The sequence below is a fragment of the Pan troglodytes genome, chromosome 2 (genome assembly GCF_028858775.2).
Source record: "Pan troglodytes isolate AG18354 chromosome 2, NHGRI_mPanTro3-v2.0_pri, whole genome shotgun sequence".
NCBI classification, from domain to species: Eukaryota; Metazoa; Chordata; class Mammalia; order Primates; family Hominidae; genus Pan; species Pan troglodytes.
Window position 1 is genome coordinate 142,876,486 of NC_086015.1, and position 16,922 is coordinate 142,893,407.

A 16,922-nucleotide genomic window follows, 5' to 3' on the forward strand; every position below is an offset into this window, starting at 1 on the left:
TGAAAGTAGAGAGATTAACATAGGAACCCTTTCTTAATTCAGGTCTAGCATCCCCAAGTTAGATACTCTTCACAGTCTGAAATTCAAATTTTGAATCACCATCCATGGTAGGCAGCTCCATTGTGTGGTCCTGCAACACCTTCGCTTTCAAAACTGCTAGACTACGATTCCTCATGATTCTGAAAAGTCTGTCAATCGAGATGGCTAGAAAACTTCAACTTTCTATGAAAAATGAGTGGTCCAGGAGCTATGATTCCTGAAGAACAAATCAGTTCCTCTTTCAATAGGGATACTGGAAAAAAAGAGTATCTTTTGAGATAAGGGGCTATAAACTCCATGTAAGCCTGGAACTCCTATCTTCCCTACCTTAAAGAATGAAGCCAACTCAGTGGTAATAAGAGCTGAAAGACGGAGAAGGTGAGATTCCTAGCACCATCATCTATTTGGTAACCTGGACCCAGCTGTGCTGATTCCCCAAAACATTTCTATTATGTTAGCCATACTCCTAATTTTGCTTAATTTAGCTTCAGTGAAGTTTCTCTTCCTTACAATAGAAAGAATCTTGAATATAAGCTCCCCCAGAAAGCCTTCTTTAAAGCAGTGAGCACAACTGTCAGTCTTTCTTGTGAAAATTAGAATTTTGCCTCCTTAATTTAACAAAAACAATTTATATTCCTTAAAGAATACATTTCCTAGCAAAACAATAAGAGTCTGAGATTTAAGAATACTTCCTTGACAAAGGAGAATTCTATTTTGCTGGATTTTTATCAGGACAGCAATTTTTCAATGATATCTTAGTACTATTATGTGATGACCACTACCCGCACCCTCCTCCACAATAAACTCCTGCTGGTGCTATTTTTGAACAGGACAAGCTGTCAGGGAGTAGTTCTGGGCTGACCTGGGAGACTCTACAGAAACTAGGCTTCAGGCTGGAGTCTTCTGGGATACACCCTGTACACGAAGCCAGGCCAAACAGGGTAGAACCAGATTCCAGTTTCAGTGACAGATTGAGGAAGAAACCACACAGGCCTTAAGTGGTACCTGCCACTAAGAAATGCAGTTACAGATGCAATAAGAGGAGGTGAAACGCAGGCCCCTGAGACACCTGTACTCATTTGCCTCCCTCCCTCCTTCTTCCCTCCTTGGCACAGACCTCTTCGGCAAAGTGTGGACACAGAGGGCCCTGTGCTAGGTAGTATGGAAATAAGTTACAGTAGCCACAGTCCATAATCTCTAGGAGCCATGGTCTGATGAAAGGAGACATGGTAAGTGCCATGATGGAATGAGGTATAAGGCACTGTGGGAAGAGGATGACCATGCTGGCTTGAGCTCTTGAGGAAGGCTTCCTAATTCTCTCCCATGAAAGATGGCATATGTTATTCACTGCAGTGTTGTCTGTAACAGTAAAAAATTGGAAACTGCTCAGTGCCTACCCATAGAAAACTAATTTAGTGATCTCAAGTAAAGCCCACAATAGAATACTATTCATTTGTAACAGGAGAGAGAGAGAGAGAGAGACCTTTTTGTACTGATAAGTCATCTCCAGAATTATTTTAAGTGAAAAAAAAAGCAAAATGTAGAACAGTGAGTATGAAATATTGTTTTGTATAAAAAGAGTGAAATATCAAAATATCTATAAACTCTGAAAGCATATAAAAAATATAGCAGTGATTGTCTATGGGGAGGCAAAGGTAGAAGCTATGAGATGAGAGGGAATATTTTCATTGAATATATTCATATTTATTTTTCTTAACTTTTGAATCATGTAAATATGTTACCTATCAAAAAATTTAATAAATAAAACAGAAAGCTTCTGTGGCATTCCAGGTGGTTCTCAGAGGAGTAGTCAGACATGTTGGAGACCTGTGGCAGGATGTATTTTCCAACCCACGCACAACAGCATGTGCTGTCCACATGCTCTTCTTACAATGGGACAGTGACATGCCTCCCACAGAGAGGTGGGTCTATTCTGTCCCCCTGAAGATAGGCAGGCCAGAAAATATGGCAAAAGTGATACTATGAGACTTTTGAGGGTAGACCATAAGAGGTGACTCAGCTCCCACCTGGTCCTCCAGGGATACCTGTTCTTAGGACCCAGCTGCCATGCTGTGCAGAAATCTAGGCCACCTGATGTGCCATTCCAGCATCCCAGTGGAGGCCCCAGCTGCCAGCCACCATCAATTGTCAGCCACTGAGTGAGAAAGCCTTTTAAAAATTATTTTGTTTTGTGTTAATACATAATAATTGTACATATTTATAGGGTAACTTGTGATATTTTGCTACATGCATACAATGTGTAATGATGAAGAAATCCATAACCTCAAATATTTATCATCTTTATGTTGGGAACATTCCAAATCTCCTCTTCCTGCAATTTAAAAATCTACAATAAATTACTGTTAACTATTGTCACCCTACTGTGCTATCAGACACTAGAACTTACTCCTAACTGTATGTTTGTACCCATTAACCAACCTCCCTTTACTGTACCAGCCTCACCCCTCCCCAACCCTTGCTACCCTCTGGTTATGATCATTCTACTCAACCTTCATGAGATCAACTCTTTTAGCTCCCACATGAGTGAGAACATGCAATAATTTTCTTTCTGTGCCTGGCTTATTTCACTTAACATAATGTCCTCCAGTTCCATCCATGTTGCTGCAAATGACAGAATTTCATTCTTTTTTATGGCCAAATAATATAGCATTATGTATATAATACCACATTTTCTTTATTGATTGATAGAATGGTTGGCATGCTGATGGACATTTAGGTTGATTCCAAGTCTTGGCTATTATGAATAGTACCACAATAAACATGTGAGTGCAGATATCTCCTCAATATGCTGATTTCCTTTCTTTTGGGTACATACCCAGCAGTGGGATTGCTGGATCATTTGGTTGATCTACTTTTAGTTTTCTGAGGAACTTCCATACTGCTCTTCATAATGGTTGTACTAAGTTATTTAATACATTTCCATCAATGATGTAGTAGTGTTCCTCTTTTTCTTCATCCCTGCCAGCATTGGTTGTTTTTTGTCTTTTTGATAATAGTCATTTTAAATAGGGTGAGATAACCTCTCATTGTGGTTTTGATTTGCATTTCCCTGATGTTAGTGATGTTGGGGATTTTTCATGTGTCTGTTGGCCATTTGCATGTCTTCTTTTGTGAAATGTCTTTCGGATCATTTGCACATTTAAAAAAATCAAAATATTTGGGCTTTTTTTTTGCTATTGAGTTGAGTTCTTCATATAGGCTTGTTATTAATTCCTTGTCAGATGGACAGTTTGCAAATATTTGCTCCCATTCTCTAGGTTTCTCTTTACTGAGGAAGCCTTTGGAGTGGGTCCAGCCTCAGCCCCCCTCTAACTGCCTCTGAATGAGACCCAGAGTGAGAACTGCCTGGTTGAGCCCAGTCAACCCCCAGAATTGTGAGAGACAATAAATTATAGTTTCGTTTCAAGTTCCTAAATTTTAAGCCCTAGTTCTTGGTTTGTGCTCTTGTCTTACACTTGATTTTCCAAGACAGAAGCTTTCTGACAAGCCCATAATGGTGTATGTATGACTTCGAGGAGGTAGCAGAAACAATCTGAGAGGGGCAAGTATTTAGTCAGCCTTGTGCAAAAGGAAATAGTCTAGAGCAAACAAAACATGCTGACTCTAGAGGCCTATAGGAGCCACATGAGAAAGCATTCAACAGGCTGCTGGACACAGATGTCTGGGTTATAGGGAAAGGATGTGATAGAGATAAGGATATGGGAGGTATCCATATAAAGGTGATGGTTACAAACCAGGTGTGTGAATGAAATTATCCAGGTGTAACGTACAGGCAAGAGGAACCCAAGGGAAGAATCTTGGGGATGCCCCACTAAAAATGCCAGCAGAGGAAAGGGAGCAGGTAGAGAAGTCAAAGAAGAAACAATGAGGGAAGAGAGAAGAAAGTCCAAGAAAGAACAGTTCAAAAGGTGGGGCATGGTCTGAGGTATCACATGTTGCACTGAAAATATGGACAGAGAAAGCCTGTAAGATTTGGTAATGTGAAGGTCGCTGGTGACCTATAGCAGAGCAGTCTTCCTGAGGGGAGGAAAAGAAAATCAAAATCTCAATGCATTTCCATTAATACAAATGACTTCAAACAAACTTTATAAGAGAGAAAATAGCAAATAATTTGGGGCTTCCTGTTTTATCTTCTTAGCAACATTAGAGGAAATGAAGAAAGAAAATCAAAATGCACATGATAGAAGGACAAAAGGAAGGGAGACAGTCAGTCATTGACAAATAGAATACCTACCATCTGCATAACAGAGAGGTGGCTCAAAAGGCACTAGGTGAGCAAACCAGCTGCCTCTTGAATTCATCTTTAAAAAATGTTTTTTGGAAAGGAGACTATGAAAGCTTCCTTTGTTGACCATTCCCAGAAATGGCAGGGACAAGTACAAAGGTATGTAAGAGCATGGAGAGTCCATAGACTTCATCTAGGGAACTAATTCTGATTAACTGCAGCAGCTGGCTGCGTAGAGAACTTTGCTGAGGAGAAATCAGGCTTGGGTATCAGTCAATGATGTCTGCCATCTGCACAGGGTATGGAAAAATACATAAACACCAGGTATTTGTCATCTCAGTCTTTATGGAATGCATCTTGGACCATAACTTAAAGGGAAATGACTTTATTGATCTAAAACACTAAGATCTTGAATTCTTTCTACACAAATCTAAAATGCCCAGAACTGAAAGCATATGAATTTTAACACTAAACCCTATTGAACTTGCTATGTGATTTACAATTTTAAATCATTTCTTGGAGTATGGCCTTCATTTGTAGTGACAAATATTCCAATAGACTTAATAAAGACATAGAGAGTGTTTCTAGAATCTGCATTATGCCCCAAATTTCTGCTGCTATTCCTCTTCTATGCATGGCGGAGAAAAGCATATAAAATGGATGGGGGCACTGGGCGCAGTGGCTCATGCCTGTAATCTCAGCACTTTGGGAGGCCAAGGCAGGCAGATCATTTGAGCCTTGGAGTTCAAAACCAGCCTGAGCAATATGGTGAAACCCCATCTCTACAAGGTACAAAAAAAAATTAGCCAGGTGTGGTGGTGCATGCCTGTAGTCCCAGCTACTCCTGAGGCTGAGATGGGAGGATTGCTTGAACCTGGGAGGCGGAGGTTGAAGTGAGTGCCAAGATCATGCCACTGCATTCCAGCCTGGGCAACAGAGTGAGACCCTGTCTCAGAAAAAAAAAAAAAAAAAAAAAAAAAGATTTGGGATCCACAAAACTATAGAGTGAATTAAGTTGAAATGTCAGCACAACCATAGAGTATGCCTCGTTTGTGAATAGATATTTTGATGAAGAGCTACTAAATCTTTAATTGGAGATGAAGTGTTTCTATATAAAGGCAATGACTACAAAATATGTATCATAGCACCTAAAGCCATAACTACAGAAATTTTCTGCCATCCTCTTGTATTAGTGAGTACAGCAAGTAAATCCAATATTAATATTAAAACATGGCACTGGAGATATAATTATGGATTAATACAAATAAAGTTAAATATTTTCTCCTAATGAAGTTTTCTTTTAATATCATCTTAATCTACCAGAAAAATAACAGGAATCATCAAGCTACAAGACAGGAAAAAACATTGCCATAATAAAGATAAACCTTACACACTCAAGCCTTCCTTTAAAGTGTTGGGTCTTAAACTGTACAGTTGCAGAAAACTAGCATTCTGCCACTAAAATCAAATTTTGGTAGTCTATTCCAATTTACTAGGAAGAAATATGGTAATGTTTTTCTTATTTAAAGTTTTCCATCCATGATTTTTTTCTCAAACTTTTGGGGTTGGTTATACTTAATGCAGTCTTCAATGTAGTGTAACTGGGTCTGATTTAGCAGGGAATTGTGGCCTTGGTTATCTTCAGTTTAGTACGCTGATAATGTTCATGGTGTTAAAGGGAAGAACGGTACAGCAGACACTGTCAGTGCCATGCCCTGAGCCCCAGGCCTCATCGTCTTAGAGCAAGCCAGCTTGACTTCCACTGACAGCATCTCCATCTCTTTGTCTCAGCAATGACTGACAGAAATGGTATGTGTATACCCAGCCCCCAGCCCCATGACGGGATAACTCTGAGATGGTTCTGCGCTGGCTCTGGAGATCCCCATCAGGATTAAAGCCCAGCTGCCCCTGCTGGTCATCTGCTTGATGGTACACTTCCCTGGCTCATTTCCCTACTTTTTGCTAGTGCTTCCTGGGGTCCACTTTCAAATAAACTACTCAGACTCAAGTCCTTGTCTTGTGACATGATTTCCTAATGTTTAGCCAATTGAATGAGTTTAATGCACTAGGCTTTGGCCAGCATTAGGTAGCAAAGAATACACGGATATAAGGCCATCACAGTGAGAGTTGGCAGTACACACATAATATCCAGTTCCTGAGGTACTAGAATACAATGCCTGCAAGACAAGATGCCAGAATGATACAGGGCTACCCTAGGCAATTAGTAACTGTGTGTGTTGGGTTGTGGGGAGAGTTTGCTGAAATGTCACCAATAAGGGCTCTGAAGGCTGCAATTCCAAATTCCTCCTTCCTCCCACAGTACTGGGGACCAGGAGAGGCAGTGGCCTTCTTTAACTTAAAAACCCTGAGAATTCAAGTCTACAGGGACAGGGTGAGCACATCTGCAGGCCATTCAGCCAGGAACCCAGAGTGTATCTCTGGACTGGAAACATGGAAATAGGGAGCCAAACCTGGCTTTAACATTCTTTTTGATTGGATGATTTAATTCAGGATGAGGCCACAAAGATAGTGGCCTAAAATTACAAACTGAAGAAAGATCACTGTTTAATTTGGCTGATTTTAAGATTTTAAAATAGTTATAGGAATAATAAAACAATATAGAAAGCTTGATATATGAAAAAGGTTATCCATAATTCCCTTTTTCATATGTAACTCTTGTCCCCTTAGAGGGCTCCCTTGAAGACTGTTTTCCTAAATATGGCTGTAATGTAACTGCATTCTGTTCCCAGAGCATGTTAAGGTTTCCCATGTGACTAATCTTCATATTTTTAAGTACTACATAATATTCCATCAGCCTGTCGTTCTGTAATTTGTTCTTCTCCTATACTGTATATTCAGATCACTTCCAAGTTTTCACCATGGCAAATAATGATGCAGAGAGCATTTTTATACAGTGGCTCTTTCTACTTTTCAGATTATTTTCTTAAAGCAGAATTTCAGAAGAAGCCAAAAGGTAGCAGCATTTCAGTGACACCTGAAACAGGCAGCTCCTATACTTTTATCATCGACGGTCCTTTGATTACTTACAAAACACAACATGAGTAACAGACAGTGGTATCCTTTCTGTCTCTCACACACACACACACAAACATTAAGACAAGACTGATCAACGGCACCATATAAGTTACATAGAAGAAGGCCAGATGGGGAAATTAAAAGCAAAGCAGTCTTTGTTACTAAGTATAAGGTTTGTGCAATAAACCTATTACTGATCTTTAAAATGAAGATTTGAAAGTGAGTAATAATTCCAAGTTAGACTCCTACACACTAATTCATGTAACAGGCATTCTGTTCTAATGATCACTGGCTCACAGAGAAACTTCCAGCCTTCTAAAGGTTTCTCTTGACCTGACCTGGTGTGATTCCCTCATTGACACTGACACTCATTCACTTCCACCTGCCACTTATTGAGCCCAAATTCAGGTTGGTTTGCATCACATGTTTTCATCATTCTTTTCCTTTATGGTTGTAAACCTTTCAGCGAGCAGCCTGGCTGATAGCAGGGCTGCTGATGGCAGTGGTTAGGATGCAATTAGGCTGAGCCATGCTTGTCAGCCTTGCTCCGTACTCTCCTCTTTCCAGAACACTGTGACAAGGGGGAAGGACCAGAATCAAGGCTCTAACCCCTACACACCTGCCTTTAATATGCTAACTCTGCTTCTGCAAGGCAGTTCCAACCTCCTCCCTGGGCTGTGTCCTGCCTTGACACTTCATTTTTATAAGAGAAAGCAAAGAAAGGGGGGCATACTGATGGAAGGGGGAAGGCAGGAAGAAGATTGGCTCTAATTTAAAACCATCTTAGGAGCTCTAAAAAGTTCCAGGTTGACTGATGGACACATTTACTCCTCAAAACCCTTTTCATAAATATCCACCACTTAACATGTACTTTCAAGAGGCATAAATACTGTCAGCGTGTCAGCCTTTATGAAAGGGAGATTTCCAGAACCACTTCTTTTCTCCATGGCTAAGAGCCACACAATTACAATCCTATTATAGCTGTACCTTGAGAATATAGCCCTTCCCCACCAGTCTGTGCAAGGCAGGCAAACTCACCCGACTAAGGGTAGCATGGGGGCCTTTTCAATCTCTGTGCAGTGATGCATCCTTCCTTTGCTGCAGAGAAGACGGCAGCTCATCTCTGGTGATAAGGTCTACGTCTGAGACTGGTAGGGATTGGAGATGTATTTTGTCAACAGCTCTGGCCAAAGTAACTCTCTAATAATATTCAAGTATGGACAGAGAATGTTTCCTGAGGCTGTTTGGATCACATCTTATTTTGAACAGGCCTTTAGTGTGACTTTCTCCGTGTTCTCAGTGGAAATGAATGGGTTTTGAAGGCAGGCATGGTGCCCCTCTGGAGAACTGCTGGTTCCTCACGAAGGACTGTGCTGGCATGGCATGGCTCTGCATGGGTAGGATCACTGCCAGCTCACCCTGCCACAGCTGCACACAGATGGGTGGGCCCAGCTTTCTGGACAACAGCAGTCAGCAGTGCCCTTCTTTCCTCTCAGACAGCAGACCACTAGCCACAACATGATAAAATCTATGCTGGAGACTCAGCCTGGTGTGCCCAGGAGTATCAGAGAAGGAGGAAACAAATAGGCTCCCAGGTGGACTCTGTCACTCAGAAGGGAAAAGACTCCAGTGCCCACGCCACTAGATTTACCCTCAGGTGAGCTGCATCCCTGTTTGCTGCTGCTACCCAAGATGAGATGTATGACGCTGAGAACTGGAGCACCCAATCAGACAACATCCGAGGAGGAGCTCTGGAAACTATAAAGGGGTAAGTGAATTGGATCACAGCATTATTCTCCCATTTGGAAGCTGAAGCACAGTTGTTTTTAAAAGTATACATTCTCAATAGGATGACCTTGGCAGCATACACCACTGCTTACCAGGATTTATAGAAAAATATCGTCCAGCGGTCTTCAAGGGTGTATATGAAAAAAGGAACATAAGCCTCCCTCCAACACTTTGGGCCCCTCTGTCTATAGTGATACTGACTATATTTCTCTATCTTTCTCCCTTCCACATGCGGCCCTGACACACCAGCCTCCTCCTTCAGGAGAGTTAAGCCAGTTTAAAATGTGTTGCTATGTGTGTGTTTATGTGCTTAATTCTATTGTTAAATCTGTCTCATGATGTGTGCGGACTCCATGAGGGTCAGGACTATGTCATTTTGACTCACTGTTTGAATCCCCAGGACACTGCCTGAAGTATGTGTAGAAGAAAGAAAGGGAGGAAGGAATAGAGAGAGAGAGAGAGAGAGAGAAACAACGTGCCAGGCATGGTGCTAAGTACAGGGAACACTTGGTCCAAAGCTGTGGAAGTGCTCACAGCCCAGCAGAGGAGGTAATTCAGCGTGGCCAGAGAAGGGCATGCTGACAGGCACCCACTGGTACTATGGGAAGGCTGAGGAGGGATTCAGGAAGGCTTCCCTGCAACAGGGTGTGCCTCTGCCGCTGCCCCAGGGATTCTGGATTTAGGGGCAGCTCTGGCCAGAGGCAGGGACAGCAGAGAGGCACAGGGATGAAGACCAGGCCTTCACTGGGCAGGAAGGCAGCCCAGACATAGCGCTTCTGGGTGGAAAGAGCAGACAGTGCTGACTTCCAGACGCATGGTCACCCTCATCCCAGGCACTTCCATCCAAAACCTATTACAGAGAATCTTAGGTTTCCCTGGAGCTGATTTCTCAGATTCTCTCTAGCAATAGATTGCCTTTCTATTCCTAATTCCTAGAGTGGCACATGGGTCTATGTGTATGTGGGAGACACAATGATGAAGGAATCATGAGTCCACTGTGGTTTGTTAAATACCATCATGCAGAACTGCACAGCTAAACCAATGGGGCAGGAGCTGCCATCCTGAGGCCTGCCCCGCAAAATGGGATCTGTCCAGCTTTACTGGGGAACCATGATAAACGAGCAAAGACAGACACTGGTGAGGACGAGCCACTTTATTTAAGAGCTTTGACAGCTCAAAGTGGTTTAACATAGATGTATGGAAGATTTATCGAGATGATAAAATACCTGAACTTGAAAGGCACATCAATTATAATTTCGCAGGTTTTTTTCTTTTTAAAATTTCACTTAGTCAAGTGCTTTAAGTAACGAATGAAATGCACATAAAGTTGATTTCATTTCACACAAGCTGTCTGGTTAGTGTCTGCAGAGTGCCTTTGCTTCCAGATGGGACTTAGTTCAGAATCCATGCCACCCTTCTGTGCCTAGGGCCTTCAGTTTCCTTACCACTGTGGAGATTATTGGGAAGATTAATAAATATAATAATAAGGCAGCCATTATTGACAGGGCACTTACCATACTACATGTTGTACACTGAGGTCAGTGCTTCATATGCTTATCTTGCTTAATGCTCCTAACAGCCCTATGAATTAGCTATAGTGATTCTCATTTTACAGATGCAAAAACAGGTTTAGAGCACTTTGGTGATACATGGGAAAGTCACACGAGCAATTTTATCTGACTACAAGACTATGGTGTTCACCACTAAGCTGCGACATACATGAAAATATTTGGCCCTCAGCAAATGCTTAAATACATTAGTCATCTTTCCTTACCTTCATATTCCTTTTAAACATACACACACACACACACACACACACACATGCACATATACCATGAAAAATCTGCCTCTTGGGTTTATGTTCATTTATTTGTTCATTACTGATTCATGCCTTTTTGGCCTGGTACTCTGCTGGGTGCGAAGTTTGCAAAATTAGACTCCATAGCTCCCAGGTCAAAGCCAGAACAGTCTCAGGCAGTTACCATGCTCAAATGGATGGCAAGGGTCTGCAAGGCGCAGTGGCAGCCCCCTGCAGGGAACCCCCACTCAGCCTTCAGTTAGAGACAAATCATCAAAAAGACCATTTTAGACCCTTTTCAACCCTAGTTTTCTCCAACTTTTGCTACGCTTTCTTTGGCCTGAGTCTACAAAGACACTGGGGCTTTCTGGGGCTTTCTGACAGTGCAGCTGCCCAGGAGGCCCTTTATCATGCAGAACACCCCTCTCTGCTGCCAGGCTCTTGCTTTATGGCAAAACCACTGCAACAGATAATCTAACCCCCTGACTAATCACCCTGCACAATTCCTCATACTGCCTCCACTCCTATCCCTCTCCCGCCTCTGCCCTGTCTTGTTTCATCAATTTTTGTCCAGACTAAGGAACGATATCAATAGTTATAGTAGTAGTATCCTCCCACATGTCAGGCACTGCTCTATGTATTTTAGGTCCTCATTAAATCCCCATAATAACCTTCTGAGGTAGACACTACAACTATGTATATTTTAGTTCATTCAGGAGAAGGAGAGGGTGGGAATTAATATTTCTTCAGGGCCAACGATACGCTAAGCACCTGTTAAGCCTGAACAATCCTCACGACTCACATGGTGAGTGAGCTGCCCAAGGTCAGTCACAGAGCTGAGAAGTGCCAGGTCTGTGACCACCAAGCCTGGAGCTTCCCTTCTCATGGGCTGGCATCCTGCAGTGGTCTGAGAGGGGAAAAGAGAGGCTGCACAATGGCTGCTCTCTCTCCTCTTCCCTCCAACACCCTCTGTTAACATCATACCTGTTCTTTTTTACCACTCCCCACAAATGGTGCCAGACTCCTGCCTCATCTGGGTTCCCCCACTCTCTGGGCCTCTCAGTTAGTTTTCATGGAGCACTTTCTTTGTCTACAACAATGTTGTGAACAGAGCCAAATAAGAAATTGGGATCATTTGAGCCAATAAAATACAGTGAGCAGCTGACAGATGTTTCCCGAAACCTAAAATGCTCTCCCAAATCCATGGGGTCTCAAGGTCTGACATGTCCTTAGCAAGGTCCCAGCATAGTTGCTGCTTCTGGGAAGTCTTCTGTCCAGTTTTAGGAGATGACACCAAAAGCTGAGAACCACCAATGAAATTCAAGAAGTAACTGATGCTCAGTGGAGCTGTGTGAACCATACCTTCAGGGGCTCCTGGGTGGCTTTCTGAGAAAAACAGAGAAGCTTTCCCCTGCAAGGCCAGTGGGTAAGAACCCTTTCTCTGGGTTGTGCCAGGGTGGAACTGTCACTTTATTTCACCTGGCCCACTCGACATGGGCTCCAGGAGGGCAGGGCCCCTGTCTGATTTCTCTCTGAATCCTCAGAGCCAGGGTAAAGTGGGCACCAGTTAAATGTTTCAAGAATGAACAACTAAACCAGTCATCATTTTAGAGAACAGGCTGTTTGAGAGATTCTACTCAGAACCACTTATTTGATAGAGGAAGAAACAGGACTCAAGGAGAGGGGAAGTGACTTTGCTGAGAGGCAGGCACACTGTGTTTAGTCCAGAACAACATCAAACCTTGGATGTTTAGTGCAGAGTAACATCCAGCACCCATCACGCAGTGCTAAATCATTTACATTCACCATTTCCATCCTCAATGGGTAGAACAATCCCATTTTACAGAGGAGAAAGTTAAGGTTAAGGAATTGCTTTCCCCCCAGCTCTCTGCAGGCCAGCCCCACCAACCCTCCTTTCCTCAAGCCACATTCTCTCCCAACAAAATGAGTTTGCTCTGTTGTTCCCTGCCCGGGAATTCTCTAAAGTTTTAGTTCCAGCAGCCTTTGTAGCTGGGGGCCCTGATAAAATCTCTCCAGCACCCTAGAATTTCAATCTTCATAGCTCTGACCACAGTTTTAACGTTCACACTTGTTTGCATAGATATCCATTTGCTGTCGGTCTCCCCCCACTGGACTGTGAGCTGCACGGGGGAGGTCACCACATTTTTTGGCCTGCCACTGTAACCCCAGCACTTAGCCCAGCAGCGGATACTGAGTGGAACACGTTAAGTATTTGTTAGACACTGTGCTTATATTTTCAACCTTTGAGTGCACGAGTGCTAAAGGTGGGATCCGAACCCACGTCTCCGGGACTCTGGTCATAGCCAAAGGGGAGCTGGGGGTTAGGTTGACACGCTGCAGCGAGAACCGCCGGCGCGCAGAGGCAGCGCGGAGCTGTCCTCCCGGTTCGCGCCACCCCGGATGGCTCCGCACTCCGCCGCCACCTGTCGCCCCAGCGGGGACTCCCAGGACTCAGTTGGGGGCCAGGAGTCACGTGGGCCCGGGCATTCAGCCGCGATCCAGGTCCTAGTGGGCTGACGAGGGGCCCACGCTGCGCTTACCTGCTATTTGCAGGGCTCAGCAACGGCGCTCGGCGAGTCTCGGGGGACTGCGAGGGACTAGGGGACCTGCTGGGCCTAGCAGGGGCTGTCGGTCAGCGCGCGGCCCGGCGGCCGAGGTCCGAGAGGGAAACGACGTTTGGTCTCGGGACTCAAGGCTGCCTCCGTCCCGGGCAGCCTCGGGTCTAGACCCCCTAGTACCTGAGCTGGAGGCGGGGCCAAGGCGAACTTGACCTTGAGCTCCCTTAGCGGCTCTGGGCAGATGGAGTCTGAGGGAAACAGATCTGCGCCCCGCCCCCTCGCTGGGGCGGACCCTAAGGAGACCCGGCCCTGGCCCCGCCCAGGGTCCCTAAGCCCCGCCCTCTCCCCCTGCCCCCGCCCCCGCCCGCTGGCTCCCAACCGCCAAGGCTCTTTTGTGTTGCGTGCGTGTTTGCTTTTTTATTTTCCTGTTTTGTATTCTGTTTGTTTTGTGTTTTTATTTAATTTTCTTTTAAAAAAATACATGAAAGTAACGCCCACTTACTTATTAGGAAATAAAATTATCTAGATTTGCTTATAATGAAAGCAACAGGCCACTTCTCCCTCCCATCACAGCTCTTTTTAACAATTCCTCCGTTAATTTCTTCTAGTGGTCACCCGCTTGTCGCAAAAAAATAAAAAAAATAAAAAAATAAAAAAAGAAACTTACATAGCGATTTCTTGATTTATCCATTGACTTTCTGCCATGTTATATGAGGATCTACTCTCTTACTGCGCGGCCCCTGTTTCCTTCTGACAAATTTACACCTCTATTCTCAAGCCCTGCCCTGGTAAAACGCCAGACCTCAAAGCAGGGTAGGATTTCTGGGGCCTGAAGCATACACAGTTGTGTGGGGAGAAGGAAGGGAGGGCTGCTTAAGAAAGAGAAGACAGAATTAGGGCTTGCCAGTGAACATTTATTTGGAATGAGAAAATAAATCTTAACAGAATCCTGGGGTCTTAGAGATTGGGGTCCCTATCCCCTAAAACCTTCTTAGGAAATTTAGGTCCCAAATTTGCTTCCCTAATGCAGTCTGGCTTCCTCTGCCCACCCAGAACTCTCCATAAGCCCCCAGGGCTCAGGGGAGCCTTGCAGAGAGAGGCCTTGAAGGACAAGATTCACTAGATTCTGCCAATACAGTTTCCTAATGGAGTGAATTGGAGTGTGTGAAAAAGAGAGACATCAAGGATGATGTCAAGGTTTTTTGATTGCTGTACACTTAATTTCCAGCATTTCCTAGACACAGGAACACAACCTCATCTTAGTATGTAGAGTGTTTTATAAGCCTGTCCATATCACCAGAGCCTCACGGTGCACCCATGAAGTTGGCTGGACGGGTGCACTGTCCACAGTTTTAGGAGGCCCATAAATTTGTCCCTTGTGTATTAGCACTGGGGGCATGCAACTTGCACCCAATAAGTACCCAGGTAAATGGTACTTCCCCACTCAGTCTGAAGACACAGTGTCCGTGCCCTCTTGGTTCCCTTTTCTCTTACCTGTGGTGTAAAATGTGGCTCCAGAAGGTGATCTTGGACAAGTCTCTTTACTTCCCAAGCCTCACTTTCCTTTCGTATAATGGGAGGTAACAACCCCTACCACACTGAGTTTTGGGGAGGATTAAGTGGCTTAACATCTTTGGATATTCTTTAATTGATAAGTCAGCTTGTTTCCCAGCAGGGTGGGAGACTCATGAGAAAGCTTAGGGATTTCTGAGAATCTTGTGTAGCATGTAGTACCACAGGTTGATTAGAGGCCTTCGATTAAAATCGTGGGCTGAAGAGTCATTCTGGGTCAGGGCCCTAGGCCAGGGAGGGAGAAGCTGCACACAGAGAGCAGAGAAGAGGCTGGGCAATGACTTCCTCATGCAAGGGAAGCTTTCTTTGCCTGAGGTAGTGAAGACTAAAGCTTGGTCTAGGAGGAAGCCTGGTTTCCTAGGCAAGAAAAAAGGAATGAATTAATGGCATTCACAGCAACTGGATGAGATTGGAGAGTGTTATTCTAAGTGAAGTAACTCAGGAATGGAAAACCAAACATGGTATATTCTCATAAGTGGGAGCTATGCTATGAGGATGCAAAGACATAAGAACGACACAGTGGACTTTGGGGACTCAGAGGGGAAGAATGGGAAGGGAGTGAGAGATAAAAGACTACAAATTGGGTTCAATGTATACTGCTCGGGTGATGGGTACACCAAAATCTTACAAATCACCACTAAGGAACTTACTCATGTAACCAAATACCACCAGTTCCCTAATAACCTATGGAAATAAAAATATTTTTTAAAAAAAGTAGCATCCCCTTGTGCTGGAAGGTAAGAACCTCATATAATAGCCAAGCTTTACCTAACCTAAGCGGTGAAGACGCAATGGCTGAAAAATCCATTTTGGAGAGGCAACTACCTCCTAATTTTTTAGAAGGAGGAATACCTAAATGCAAGTCTTGTACTTGCTTAAGCTCACAAAAAGACTACTGGATTATGGGTATAATGGGAATAATATTTTCAGATCTCTCCTTTATTGGTAAGTTTCATTTCTCCTGGATCCTATCTGCCATTATGGCTCAAGGAAGGTGGCCACCTAATGCCACCTCAGGAAGGAGGAAGATTTTACATAGAGGATGTCTCAGCTTGAGTCCCTCAGAACCAGATCCTGAGGTAAGAATTAATGCAAGTAGTTATTTGAGAGGTACATGGAACACCAGCAGAGTAATGAAGAAGCAATACAGGGAAGAAAAGGGGAGCTCAATAAAAGATTAAGCCAGCTACTATAATAGACGTTTAGGGCTTAATCCTAGGGGAAAATCCTAGAAAACTGTGTGAAGAGCATGCCTTGGAATCATCCCACCCAAGGCTGCAGGAGACAGGTCTCTACAGGGATAAAAGCTGGAACTGACCACTTAGCTCATATTTTTGAACATTTAAAACTTATTTCTAGGCATAAAAATGTCATTACTAAAATGAGATCTGGCTAAAATATAACACTATTCTGCAGTTTCCTTCTATCACTTAACGGTGTGCTGATGAAGTTTCAGGAGGAACTCTTTGGGCAGTAAGCAATGTGCAGATGGCTGAGAGTCACAGTCCTGGGATGGACCTGAGGCCATTCTGGAAAGCTTGCTTGTGGATGGATTGTGATGAGGCCGTAGACTGGGGCAGCCTCTGTATTTGGATGAACCAATTCTAACCTTGACTTCTGACTTGTCGCTGAGGAAAAGCAAGCTTTGGGTGGGTAAAAGTAAAATGTAAAAGGGAGACTGGTGGACTTTTCAAATGACCAAAGAGGGCAAACTTTTCAGTCACTGCAACTACTTCAGCAGATGGGCATTTTCTTTTCTTTTCTTTGAGATGAAATTTCACTTTTGTAGCCCAGGCTGGAGGGCAGTGGCGTGATCTTGGCTCACTGCAACCTCCGCCTCCCAGGTTCAAGTGATTTTCCTGCC

General features: G+C 43.8%; 1 protein-coding gene across 22 annotated transcripts in view; it reads right to left on the reverse strand.

Moving 5' to 3' along the window:
* The window catches only part of NMNAT3 (nicotinamide nucleotide adenylyltransferase 3), a 117,799-nt gene extending 103,957 nt beyond the window's left edge, over positions 1 to 13,842 (reverse strand). For 6 of the 22 annotated variants that reach the window (XM_063807228.1, XM_054681107.1, XM_054681100.1 and 3 more), the window contains exon 1: positions 13,469 to 13,831. The gene's annotated coding sequence lies outside the window, so the exon portion shown is untranslated. Of the gene's footprint in view, positions 1 to 13,468 lie in introns of all 22 variants that reach the window. The other 16 variants (XM_054681112.1, XM_009446560.3, XM_054681106.1 and 13 more) reach the window with 10 other exon arrangements.
* Positions 13,843 to 16,922: the final 3,080 nt, after the last annotated feature.